The sequence below is a fragment of the Nicotiana tabacum genome, chromosome 19 (genome assembly GCF_000715075.1).
Source record: "Nicotiana tabacum cultivar K326 chromosome 19, ASM71507v2, whole genome shotgun sequence".
Taxonomy (NCBI): Eukaryota; Viridiplantae; Streptophyta; class Magnoliopsida; order Solanales; family Solanaceae; genus Nicotiana; species Nicotiana tabacum.
In genome coordinates, this window is record NC_134098.1 from 22,991,305 (window position 1) to 23,004,612 (window position 13,308).

General features: G+C 38.6%; 1 long non-coding RNA gene across 1 annotated transcript; it reads left to right on the forward strand.

The window, feature by feature from the left end:
• The first annotated feature begins 4,868 nt into the window (after positions 1-4,868).
• LOC107827144 (uncharacterized) lies at positions 4,869-12,708 on the forward strand. The gene is made up of 3 exons (XR_001657427.2): positions 4,869-11,760; positions 11,873-11,944; positions 12,455-12,708. It is a non-coding gene; the product is annotated as an uncharacterized LOC107827144 (long non-coding RNA).
• The last annotated feature ends 600 nt before the right edge of the window (positions 12,709-13,308 follow it).

Below are 13,308 nucleotides of genomic sequence, written 5' to 3' on the forward strand. Positions count from 1 at the left end.
CGTTCTAAGTTTGTTTCCTTTCTTAGGGACTACCACCACATTTGCTAGCCATCCGGGGTATTTTACTTCTCGAATGGATCCTATTTTAAGAAGTTTGGTTACCTCGTCCTAGATGAAGGCATGTTTGACCTCGAACTGGGGCCTTCTTCTTTGCTTTACTGGATGGAATTTTTGATCCAAGCTCAGTCTATGAGTGGTTATTTCCGGTGGGATCCCTGTTATGTCAAGATGGGACCAAGCGAAACAGTTCATGTTAGCTATAAAAAATTGAATAAGTTTTTTCCTGAGCTTGGGATCTAACCCCGTGCCCAGGTATACCTTTCGCTCGGGCAGAAGTTCGATTAGCGTGATTTGCTCCAGTTCTTCGACCGTTGATTGGGTAGCATCAAAATCATCGGGGAGCACAAAGGATAGAGGGACCCCATAATCATCGTCTTCGTCAGTCTTCTGATTCTCTAGTTGGGTCGAGGTTGACGTTTGTAATTGCTATTTGGTATCATGTTCCTCTTTCAAATCTGATCCATTTGTCGAGGATATCGGAATCACTTCATCGACGGCAAACATTTCTTTTGCGGCTGGTTGCTCCCCATAGACCATTTTGATTCTCTCCGATGTTGGGAATTTCAGAACCTGGTGAAGGGTCGAGGGCACTGCTCTCATGTTGTGGATCCATGGCCTCCCGAACAGGGTGTTATATCTCATATCGCCCTCGATTATGTGGAACTTCATTTCTTGGATGATCCCGGCCACATTTACTGGCAAGATTATCTTGCCCTTAGTAGCTTCACATGCCATATTAAATGCATTCAGTACCAGGGTAGCGGGTACGACCTGGTCCTGTAGACCGAGTTACTCTACGACCCTTGATCGAATGATGTTGGCCGAACTACCTAGATCAATTAACACACGCTTAACTTGAGTTTTATTCATAAGTACAGATATTACTAGTGCATCGTTATGGGGTTGCATGATTCCTTCAGTGTCCTCATCACTAAGGACAAGGTTCATTTAGGTGTGTAATCCTGAGTCCGAGATCGCTTTTCTCTTACAATGGACATCTTAGTGCATTTAAGCACCGGTCCCTGGGGGACATCAATCCCTCCAATGATCATGTGGATGATATGTCATGGCTCTTCTTGTTTGTTTTGTCTATCGAAATCTCTGTTTTTGAAATGGTTTTTGGCCCGGTCACTTAAAAATTCTTGAAGGTGCCCTTCATTGAATAAACGAGCTACCTCCTCTCTCAACTGCCTGTAGTCTTCGGTTCTATGGCCATGGGTTCCATGATATTTGCACATTTGATTGGGATTTCTCTAGGATGGATCGTACTCCAGAGGTCGAGGCCATTTAGTATCTTTGATGTGTCTGATAGCCGACACGATGGCGGATGCATCGATGTTGAAGTTATATTCTGATAATCGTGGTGCTTCCTTAGGTCCGATATGCCTGTCGAACCCATTCTTGTTCATCAGCCCCCGAGACCCTTGGCCTCGATCATTTCTCCTTTCGCCTCGTACGGAGTTGCGTGTAGGTTTGCTACCCCTATGATCTCCGTTACACGGCCGATATCGATCCTTGTTCGACCTTGGTTCTCGGTCGATGTCCCTTTTAATAATGGACCCAGAACCCAACTGGTCGTCTTCAACTCTGATCTTTGATTGGTATCGATTATGCACATCGGCCCAGGTAACAGCCGGGTACTCGACCAAATTCTGCTTTAACTGTCGTAAAGCCATCGAGCTTCGTTCGTTCAGTCCTTGAGTGAAAGCTTGTACAGCCCAATAGTCTGTGACCGGTAGTAGATCCATTTTTTCCGTTTGGAAATGAGATACGAACTCTCTTAGCATCTCGTTATCTTTTTTCTTTAACTTGAAAAGGTCCGACTTCCTAGTCTCGACCTTTATGGCTCCGACGTGTGCTTTTACGAAAGAATCTGCAAGCATAGCAAAAGAATCGATAGAGTTAGGCGGTAAATTATGATACCATATCATTGCCCCCTTTGACAGAGTTTCCCCGAACTTCTTCAATAGTACGGATTTGATCTCGTCATCTTCTAGATCCTTCCCTTTAATGGCACATGTGTATGAGGTGACATGTTCGTTGGGGTCGGTCGTTCCATTATATTTAGGAATTTTGGGCATGCAAAACTTCTTGGGGATCGATTTAGGAGCCGCGCTCGGGGGAAAAGTCTTTTGTACGAATTTTTTGGAATCCAAGCCCTTCAATACCGGTGGTGCGACCGGGATCTGATCAACCCTGGAATTATAAGTTTCTACGTTTTTGTCGTTTGCTTCAATCCTCTTTTCTCCTGACTCAATTCGTTTTGTCAGTTCCTCTAACATCTTAATAATTTTGGGATTAGTCCCCGATTCTTGTTCATTTGATCTTACTACAGCTGGCCCCGTTTCCTGGGTGACTTCTGGGGGTGGACCGAGCTCGGCCCTGCTCGGTGCCTGGGTTTGGCTCTGCAACTGAGCTATTGCTACCTGTTGAGCTTGCAACATTTCAAATATCATACGTAGGCTGATTCCGTCTTCTCCAACATTTTGGGTATTTCGAACTGCAGGTCGAGTTCCACCATGGATGCTGTTTTCGGGGTTGGACCGTTGGTTTGCCTCGATGACCATATGTGAATTAACGTCAATTGGATCTGCGGCCCGAGTTCCAACAGGATCGACGAGTGGCCTGTCATCCCTGGTCATCAGGTTGTTGTTCTCATCTTGAAGGCTAGCTTCGTTGTCAATAGGTAGGGACATTAATTGAGAGTTCATCGTTTTTAACCTGAAATCAAAGACACTTCCAAGAGCAAGTGTAAAATGGTGTGTTTTGCAGAGATTCGTACCAAATAACCATTGTTATCCTTAGCCCCATGGTGGGGGCGCCAAACTGTTTACCCGAAAAATGGATAGAGTTGAATTTATACGTAGTTCTAAGGATACGTGGTATAACTTGGTACAAATTGGAAAAATAAGTAGAAATATATCGAATATTGACTGTAAAAAAAGGTATGAAATACAAACCAAATGCCCTTTGAGTAGAGAATGATTAATAAACGAGCAAGATGAATCAATGTCCAAAGCCCAAAAAAGGATAATCTTTACTATATATCTGTGTAAATAACAATAATATTTGAAATGTGAGAGTGTATTGATGTCTGAATCTTCAATGCCCCTTGCAAAAATGATAGCCACTCTTCATATAGTGGAGGAATCCTACTTTGGATATAATAAAAAATACATAGTGGGGATCCCATGATATATTAGTTAATTAGCTTTTCCTTGTTTCCTGTCGAGATTCTCTCCCCTAGTGCGGCTACAACGCCTCTTTGTGTCTTAGCTCGATCTTGGTCGGTCTTGGTATTGGTCGATCTCTGGATCTCGAGCTCGATATTGACTCAAGCTCGATATTGACTTGAGCTCGGTATTGGTCGGTCTCTGGCTCTTGAGCTCGATAACACCACTTCACATCATAGCTCGATATTGACTCGAGCTTGACATTACCTCGAGCTCGATATTGGTCGGTCTGGATCTCGAGCTCGATAACCCGACTTCATATCATATCTCGATATTATAATGACAATCCTCGGTCCATTATGTTCCAATCTTGACTAATTATACGAAGGGCAAACTCGGTTTTGACCGTATACAGTCTTAATATTCAATCCGTTTCAATTTATGTGAACCTATTTCCTTTTTAGTTCGTGCCAAAAAGAATGACCTATTTCCATATTTGAAAACAATTTATCTTTATGCAATGATTTATAGCGAGACAAAATATATGTGCCTCATTTTACACCACAAGTTCAAAAGTCTTCTGTTTTTTCTTCGTGCCCATTCAAATATGTTCACATAAATTGAATGGGGGAGTATATAGTTTTATGTAGAAGTGCATGATTTATTATGTTAGCGTTCCATATACCTCAATTTTATAATTCTTGAATAGATCTTATTGTTCATACTTTCGAAGTGATCCTGAGTTCGGTAATCTTACGAGGGATATTAAGCTGACTTGAAGTTGATGTGTTGCTCAAATTGTACCAGCCATTTGTGTGTGTACATTGATGGCCCCAATTTAGAGGGAGCAAGTCTGATTTACCCTTTAGATTAAAATTGTACCTTAAAGTATCGCGTGTGGAATTGATTAAGGACACAAAAGGAAGAGATAGAACAGACCCGAAATCATTTTTTTTACTTGGGTGTAACTTTAACATGGACACGATTGGTGTTTTATGATAAACGTATTCACAAAATGATAAACTCTTTAATTCGCTTAAACTCTTGTATCCTATTAATAGAACTAAATGTTATTATAAAGGTTTGGTCATTCTACCAATGCTAAGCCTTGTTGGTCATTGTTTTTGCAAAATTGCTGGGAAAGAAACTTTCATCTTGGTACTAGAGGCGAATCAAAGAGAAAAAAGATATTTATAGTAATTGTTTGGTGGGATGATTTGGCTGCTGGACTAGTTTGTTGCTTGTTTGTGTGTGTGTGTGGGGGGGGGGGGGGGGAGAAGTTTGACTAGACACATATAGAAGACCTTATGATGACAAACATATCAAGAACTAATTTTCATCAAAGATAGAGGCAAAATTCAGAGGTACCATAAATTGAAGATGATAACTTTTGTTATGGAGCTTGTATTTTGTCTTAAAAAGGGATTGAGCTCACAACAAAACTCACATTCATGATGCTTACACCAACAGTCTGGCACAAATAGCGAGAGAAAAGTGTTAGGAGACCTCATGGTCTCCGACGAAGACGACTGACAAGGGTAAAGGTCAAAGGGAAAAAGTAAGGCTAGTGATAACAACTCTTTTGGAAGTGTTGGCTGAAAGTCGTATGAACAAGAAAAAGAGTCATAGAGGAAGACAAAGAAGACAAATTAAATATGAATCTTAAATTTGCTCTGGTATTGCTAGTCTATTGGCCTATTTGGTAAAACTAGTGGGGTTTATAATAAACTAGCCTGATGCAAAGTGTAAGGATAGAGTGAGAAAGGAGACTCCTTGCAAACTATTGAGAATGAGGTGGTGGGCACTAAAAGGTTCTAACCAGTTAGCTTTTCAAAAAAAAACAAGATAGGAGGGAGAATGGGACTTGGAGGGGGAGGGGGGACATCCCGTGGAATAAAATGTTAGGTTGCATTTGAGATATAACAAGTGAAGTGTAACGGATTTTACTTGACAAGATGATCAAAATGCTCCTGACACGTTTTACAAGGCATATTGTTAAAATCTTTACCTGGCTCTTTTTAGGCGATTGCGTCAGAGAAGCTATATTTTTATCATATCATTCTCTGGTGATTGCATAAAAACTTAGTTTTAGCAGATTTATTTTCTTTTATCTGGCAAGATCAGTTATGGGGGATTCAACGATCTATTTTAGTATAGGTTTTATGTCTTTTGATATTACTAAAACAGTTAAGAAAAATGAAATCTGGTTCGAGTTAGTGGAGAGAAGCAAAAACTTGATGTGGCGAGTTACTTTTAGTGCCAAGGTGATGCAGTGGATTGTGGGGTTCTTTATAAGGCTTCAAAGGTTCAAGGTGCAGCAGTAATAAGATGGAAGATGAAAGATTACTTTAGAGACATTTTCTGCACACTTTAAGACAAACATATATGGGAGATATATTTGCATTGTGGCAATTTAGGATGAGCACAGATCTATACTGATCATTCCAGAAACAACATTCAATGCAAGGTGGAGACTTATTGCAGTTAAGGTTGGAAGATTCATTAATGCAGAAAGGTTGAAGTCAGAATCATTCCCTCATTAACTAAAGATCCCAACACATTTTATTTAAAATCACTCAAGCAAAACAGATGGACAACAAAAGGAACTCATGAGTCGCCCGTAGAAACTTCAAGTTTGAGAATCATTATTTAGGGGGGTGCTGAAGTGGCTGGTGATGATCTTTTGGTAAGATGTATTGTTGGAATGTTCAAGATTGGTTTGTAAGAGATCCCAACTCTAAATGAGGTCCGACGATGGGCATGTTCCCAATGAAAAGCGTCACATAGTCTGAATGTCTATGCAATGAATGGTTTCACGTATCTCTTTGAATTGCCATCAAGGAAGATAGTTGAGCAGATCATCACGGGAAAATGAAGATGGAAGAAATCCAAATTTTATCTTCAATGATGGTCTCCTAATGCAGGTTGTTGACCAGCAAATGTAAATAGAGATTGGGTTTGGATTCGATTAATAGGTCTGCCACTTAATCTATGGTCGCATAAAGTGTTCAATATTTTTGCGGAGGTTGGATCGAGAATGAAGAAGAAACTTATATGAAAAATTATCTGAGATGGGCTAGGGTTAAGGTAAAAGGAGATTGAGATAATATACCTAAAGAAGTGAAAGTTGAGTTCAGTGATGTAGTCTACAAAATTCCTATCTGGTGTAAAGTTTCGGCACTGGTGGTCATCAGAGATGAAACTGGTTTGGTGATCAAAGCTCATAAAGCCTATATTATAGAGGGAGATGTGACAGAACAGGTGGCACAGGCTGGATTTTGTACTACACACGCGGGCTCATCGTCTTCTATTCCAGATTCAACTAAAGACTCACGTGCGCTTGACTAGAGCCTCTTTACCACTTTTGGGCTAGTCCATCATGCAAACAGTGCCCAACAAGGATATTATTAAGGGGCCTATTTCCCAGGAGCTTTTTACACTAATATCTCCAGCCCATTCAATTCCAATTGAGTCTGCTAAAACATATACGCTACTTTTGAAAATTTAGGCGAATAGAACAATGAAAGATTTGTTCTCAAAAGAAATTGATGAAGGAATAGAAGCTCAGAGACTACAACTTGAAGGGTATGAACAACAACAAAGGCAAGTCTGTCTCTGTCCCAAGAACAAGATATGCAATTGGTAGAAGTGGTTGGAGAAACATTATGGGTGTGTGAAGATGCCGAACCTATTGATGCGCGGGCAGAAGAAGCAGATATGAAGGCAACTATTTGGGTTCACAGCGACATAATCAGATTCACTAATAAATTTAGTGTAGATTTCTAGGGCTGTGAAAAAGGAGGCATTGGCTTTATTTATGAAGATTGACAACAGGAGGAAGCAAAACAAACCAGTAGATGAAAAGGTCATTACTGCAACACCAAAGTTCAAGGGAATACACGAAGTGAAGGGGCTAGTTTTTGACATGAAATTCAAAGAGGGTGGGTCGAGGTGCAGAAGTAGGGGAAGGGTTACAATTGAAGATAATCCATGAATCTCAAAATTCTTTCATGGAACGTGAGGGGTTTAAATAAGAAGGACAAAAGAACTATGGTGAATAGTCTAATTCACAAGTGGAAAGCAGATATGTATATTGCTTCCAAGAAACAAAGTTAGAAGGAGAAGTAGCAGAGATGGTGAAACAAATCTGGCCTAACAAGCGTGTTAGGTTTGGTTGTTTGGAGGTTAGTGGTACGAGGGGAGGTATAATTATATTGTGGGATAGTAGAGTTTGGAAAGGAGAGGTAGTAAAATTGGAGCTCACTCTTTGACATGTTATTTTGAGGCTCGAAGTCAGAACTTTACATGGAACCTAACAGGGATTTATGGGTCAAACACTAGAAAGGGAAAAAAAGAGTTATGGGAGGAAGTAGGGTCTTCTAGGGAACTTTTTGATGGACCTTGGGTAGTATGTGGAGATTTCAACACTACTCGTTTCACTTCAGATAAGAAGGACAATGATAGACTGACAAGAGCTATGACTAATTTCTCAACTTTTATTGAAGACTTGGAGCTTATTGATCCTCCCCTATCTGGAGAAAATCTTACTTGGGCTAGGAGTTACAGACATGAAATTTCCAACAGGTTGGAAAGATTCCTTATATCAACAGAATAGAATGAGGAATTCATAAATATAAAACAATCAGTGCTTCCAAGAGTTACTTCAGATCATATTCCTATTGAACTACTATGTGGAAATTCGGAGCTAACAAATCATACTTCAAGTTTGAGAATTGGTGGCCGCAAGTGGAGGGTTTTCATGAGTTGGTGAAGAACTGGTGGGATTCTTTTGATTTTGCAGGTAGACCAGATTACATATTGGCTAGCAAACTAAAATCTCTGAAAAATAAGCTTAAGAATTAGAATAAACTTTGTACGCGGAGTTTGGAGAGGCAAAAGAATAACATCCTGGCCCAAATTTCAGATTTGAATAGGGTACACGATGAAAGAATTTTGTCTAAGGATGAATTTTTACTGAAATCCAATCTATGTATGAATTTTGAGAAGCTAGCAAAAAATAAAGAAATATAATGGAAACGGAGGTCTATGGCTATATGGCTGAAGAAGGGGGATAAAAACACTAAGTTCTTTCAAAAAACTGCTAATGCACACCTAAGATTTAACTATATTGATCAGCTACTTATTGATGGGAAAACTGTGAAGGAACCTGCAGATATCAAGAGGCATATATTGTCCCTTTATCATAAGTTTTACACTGAAACAGAGCTATGGAGGCCTAGTCTCAACATCAGCAATCGTCCCAGGTTATCCGAAGATGAAAAGCTAAGGTCGCAAAGGCCATTTGAGGAGAAGGAGGTTTTGCATATCATCAAGCAAAGTTCTATTGATAAGGGCCCAGGTTCCGATGGCTATACGATGGGTTTTTTCAGTACATGTTGGGAGATAATTAAGGGGGATATTATGAACATTGTCCATAACTTTCACCCTAGGGAACTTCTTGAAAAAAGGTTTTAATGCTACCTATGTAGCTTTGATCCCAAAGAAGAATGGAGCAAAGGAACTGAAGGACTTTAGACCTATCAGGTTGATAGGTCAATCTACAACATCATTTCTAAGTTGCTAACAGAGAGATTAAAGGAGGTAATATTTAAGCTGGTGAATAAACAACTGATGGCTTTTATAAAGGCCAGAGAAATTATGGATGCAGTTTTGATTGCGAATGAGTATGTGGACTCTAGATTAAAAGAAAAGGTGCATGGGATCTTATGCAAATTAGATATAGAAAAAGCTTTCGACCATATCAATTGGGGATTCCCTCTGAAGCAGTTGGAAAATATGGAATTTGGAAGGAAATGAATAAACTAAATAAAATTTTGCATCAAAAATGTCAGGTTCTCTATTCTTATAAATGATTCACCGTAAGGCTTTTTTCCATCGTATAGGGGTCTAAGGCAAGGTGACCCCTTATCCCCTTTCCTGTTCAGCTTGGTTATGGAAGGACTCAATAACATGATACAAGTAGCAAAATAAAACAAATGGACTAGGAGATTTAAATTGCTTAACAGACGTGACTCAGGCCTGGAGATCACACATTTGCTTTATGCAAATGACTCACTTATACTATGTGAAGCTAAAGGAAGATCAACCGAGGATGATCAGAATGATTCTCACTATATTTGAAGGAATTTCTTGCATACATATTAACAGGAGCAAAAGCTTGTTATTTTCTGTCAATCTAATCCTTGATATGGAGAGCCTGGCACAAATTCTAGAGGCCAAAGTAGGTAATCTACCGACAACATACATGGAAATGCCTATGGGAGCAAAAATCAAATCTCTGGAGATCTGGAATGGCATTTTGGAGAGGTGTGAGAAAAAGCTTATAAAATGGAGAAATCAATATCTATCCTTGGGAGGTATATTAACCTTGATCAATAGTGTGTTTATATCCTTTTCCTACATATATGATATCTTTGTTCTCAATTCCTACAAAGGTAGAAAAGAGATTAGACAAATTAAGAAGTAGCTTTCTATGGCATGGGAATAAGGAAAAAGAAGGTTTCAATCTAGTTAGATGGAAAACTGTCACATTATGTAAGAAGTATGAAGGTCTTGGTATTAGGAATCTGAGGAAACACAATCAGAGTCTTCTCATGAAATGGTTATTGAGATTTACCACAGAAGAAAATACACTTTGGAGATAAGTAATTAGCGGCAAGTATGGGAGGAGGGGCTATAGACAACTAAAAAGATAACTACTCCTTATGGGGTGGGGTGTGGAGATTTATTAGGAACCTATGGCCCGTCTTCAACAATGATAATGGTTTTAGGGTGGGGAATGGTATGAAGGTCTTATTCTAAGAGGATAATTAGTTGGGACAGAGAGCTTTAAAGATATTTTTTCCAAATATTTATATCGTAAGTCAATAACATGGATGTAAAATTAGAGAAGTTTGGACTCATCAGGGATGGGACCTAACTTTCAGAAGATTTTTAAATGATTGAAAAATTATGAAAATTACTAATTTCTATAAAGTGCTTGGATAGTTCAAGGGCACAAAACAAAAGGAAGGCAGATTATGGAGGCAAGACAACAATTAGGGAATCTTCAGAGTCAAAGCTATCTATGGGACTATCAATAAAGCTCCCATTCAGCTAGAACCGTGGCTATTAAAATATATATGGAAAGTTAAAATCCCATACAATGTGGCAGTGATAAAAGAGGCTAGTTTAACTAAAGAAAATCTGATGAAAAGAGGCTTTCTATTGTGTTCTAGATGCCATCTATGTGGCAGGAGGGCTGAGACCAACTGTAATCTATTTTTGCATTGTGAGGTTACCTCACATATCTCGAACATTTTATTGTGTATGAAAGGTTTCTCTTGGGCAATGCAAAAAAGCTCCTTGGAATTGCTTAAATGCTGGAACATGCCGAAAAGCAGATAGAAGATGATACCACCATGCATTTTGTTGACTATCTGGACATAAAGAAATCTAAGATGTTTTGATGGTACAGACATCCCAATTCAGAAGATCAAGATGAATGCCCTTTTTGTTTTTGGTGTAAAGACAAAGAAGCTAAATATTGAAATCTACCCTAGATATTTTAGGCAGTGCTAAAGGATATAGGATTAACAAGTCGATGAGTACAATCACCAGAATTGCAAATAGTAGAAAAACATGTTCAGATGGACATTAAAACAGTATTGTTCTCAAAAAGTGAAGTGTTACGTGTGTCTAAAGGGTTAGGACCTTGTCTACTAGAATCCTAGTGGTGCAATGAGGAGGTGACAATGAGTTATTAGAGCTAAAAGAGAGTGCTATATGAATTATCAAAAGAAGAAGATAGAGAAGACTTTGAAGAGTATAAAAGTGCTAAGACAGAAGTTATAAAGGCTATGAATAATGCTCGAGGGGAAGCCTTAGATGATATTTAAGTGGAAAAAGACGGAACCTAGTATTTAAGTGATGTTTAATTTAAGTGGACAAGGATAGAGTGCCAGGCTATTATCCACCGAGATCTGAATCGTGCGCCACTGGTTCTCGAGGTAAAAACTTACCCGCACCAAAGTGACAAATGTCATTTGTTTATTAGTTAGATGCAAGCATCCAGTGCGAGTAAGTTTTTACCCCTAATATGGGAAGTTTCCAAAACTACATTGATTTGTGAACCACTTATGCTTATGATTGACTTTGTTGAAAATGCTTTTCTATTCCAAAGAAGGGAAAAAGACCAAAAATACCCCTCTACTATGTGAAAAAGATCATATATACTCTCTGTTATATTATCCGTTCATCACAGCTCCCAAAATTACAGAGTTGGTACAAATATACCCTCCACTGTTAGGGCCCTCCACCATGGCTAACACCCTCCCAAGTGGCCTAAGATGATATGCCACCTCATCAGCCTTTAGTACTGCTGGACGCATACTTGATCCATTTAGGAGTTCATTGTCTCCTAGATTGGTTCAAGCTCCTGTATGTGTCCAAGAATGGCTTCGAAATGAATCAACAACTCCGGTTAAAATTGAAGAAGATTTAGATAATCTTGAACAACTTGAAGCTGGTAAGACTATCTTATTTCTTCTATTACTTTACTTGTGTTTAATGTATACTTATTTTATGTTTCTTTAGATCATTTTTAAACTAATTTCTTCTATTACTATCTTATTCTACAGACTTTATTAATACCGGAAGAGAGCCTTGCATCGTCGAAATATAGCGATGAAGATTACTGTTTGCTATTGCCGGTATATTTCTTTCTATTTTTGTGTGCATCTTGTATAAGCATTCCATCTTGTCTACTGGTCTAAAGAAACTAACAGAATCTTGTCCATATTATCTTCACTGCCTTATTCGTCAAATGTCAATGATATATGGCTTATCAATGTTCTATGGCAGTGTCTTTGAACAAAGTTTAATTTCTTCGACTTTGATCCCTACGGATAGTGGTGCATCTGCAGTTTGTCCCTGAATTAAGGTAGTCATCAAGCATTTGTAAAGGCTGGAAAACTGTTAATTGGTTGAATGTTCTTATTTCTTTGTGTGTATGTGGATAGGATTGATCGTGTTATTGCTGACTGATTATATTAGATGTAATGATTTATATTGATTGGATATAACTGATGATAATGTGCTTTAGAAATGCTCTTGATGAATGCAATAAAGGGCTCACTGGAGTAGTTAATATCTTATGAAATGCAGTGTTGCAGTGTTGTCAAATCTGATATCTGATATCCTCTCATTTTTGTCAAATGCAGTGTTGCTGAACTTGAAAGCAAGCCAAGATTGAGTGGGATGGCCATAGAAGTTGGAACTTGGAACTCTTTTGTATAATCTATTAATGAATTCTTGTTGAGGATTTCAGTTTATTAGACATCTATTTGGGATTTCAGTTAATTTTATTTTGCTATGAAGATTGTGTTTTGTTTATGTAATGGATTCTACCACAAGAATTGGGATTTGGAGCTTTCCTTTTCTTCTATGGATGCTATGATGTTCTTTATGGGAAAAACCAGTACTTCTTTTACTTCTTCCTCCAAGTTATTACCTTTACAGTTGCTGGATTGGGCTATATTGGCACCATAGTCCCCTCATAATTGCAGAAACATGAATTTTTTCTTGCTGTATTGCCTCTTCTACAAAGAAAATATTAGTATGAGTTTTGCAACTTAGAGGCATAACAACTCGAACCTCCAGAGATGTTTGTATTAGTATAGAACAGAGAAGAAGCGGATAAAGCAGATGCATTAGCCGATTAGATTAGCAATAGCCTTAATAATGCGTACAATCTGATCCGAAAATCCGAAATATTTATCCAATCCAAACTTTAAAATCCGATCTGATCCGATATTAATTCGGATTGGATTCGGATTGCATTTTGTAGAATCTAAAATCCGAAATTTCAATCCGAAATATGCTAAATCCGATGCGATCCGATGCGATCCATGCACAGCCCTAACAGACACACACTTTTTCCTCCAACACTTCTTCCCCCTTCACCTAACCATCTTCTACTCTGAAAATCTTTTACTTATCTATCAAGATTGCTTTTCCATCTTCTCCGGAAGTGAAATTTAATTGCAAATTGATTCCCATTTCGCAATGCGTGTTT